Genomic DNA, 899 nt, shown 5'->3' with positions numbered 1-899 from the left:
CCTCATGTCCAACTCTGCTCCTGTGGGGAATCAAGTAAAAAATAATCAGAAGGGGCATTTTCCATAGCATCTTATAATTATTCAGAAGAGACATTTCCAGTGCATTTTATAATTAATCAGAAGGGACATTTCCAGGGCATTTTGTAATTAAATCAGAAATTATTTTTCCCAGTTACTTTTGTAATATTAAAAGTTTGGTACATTAAATATAGTACCTATTTACAATGCCTCCCGACGGGAAAGATTTAGACACTAGGGTTGTTTTTTAATGTGAAGAAAAGTAACAAAAATATGTTTTAGTCGTAAAGGATTTCTCTTCCACTGAGAGAGAAGAAATTGAAATGTAGCGTCTTAAGAACAGATACTACATTTTGATCTTGGCCAAAAGGCCAAGAACAACAAATTATTTTTATTAGTTTTGCCTCACAGCGACACGAATTTTTTTTTTTTAACAACCCGGATGTAAGCGTGACACACAAAAGAACACACACGCTATCGATGATAATAAACACAAAAACAATCATCCCATTTCAGAAACGCATCGCATATTTTGAATTTTAACGGTTCTAAATAAATGTACATAAGCATTTCCCGTCGAAATCGCACCACGCATATAAGTTCCCTTTTTTACAAACCTAAAAAGGTATTTGTAATGTTCTTTTTTATTCATATGGAAATTCAATTCGAAGGCAAATCATTATATAGAGAACAAATAATTTTTCTACGCCTATGTGTAAACAAACGCGTATTCATTTCAGATTAATGTTTTCACGAAAAGTAATCTGGAATTCATGTTAGCACCCGATTTCTGTAAACAATAAAAAACAACACTGACTTTATTGTGCCCATAATAAAATCTTGTAATGCAATTAATCACATTGCCAACCATTCAAAACGGA

At 32.5% G+C, this 899-nt stretch overlaps 1 pseudogene; it reads right to left on the bottom strand.

Moving 5' to 3' along the window:
* Nucleotides 1–275: 275 nt before the first annotated feature.
* LOC145243391 (U2 spliceosomal RNA) lies at nt 276–403 on the bottom strand (annotated as a pseudogene).
* Between the last annotated feature and the right edge of the window lie 496 nt (nt 404–899).

Source organism: Euprymna scolopes, chromosome 2 (genome assembly GCF_053919585.1).
Source record: "Euprymna scolopes isolate OS-2025 chromosome 2, ASM5391958v1, whole genome shotgun sequence".
In the NCBI taxonomy this organism is placed as follows: Eukaryota; Metazoa; Mollusca; class Cephalopoda; order Sepiida; family Sepiolidae; genus Euprymna; species Euprymna scolopes.
The sequence above is the reverse complement of the archived record's forward strand: the minus strand, read 5'-3'. Positions and strand labels throughout refer to the sequence as shown.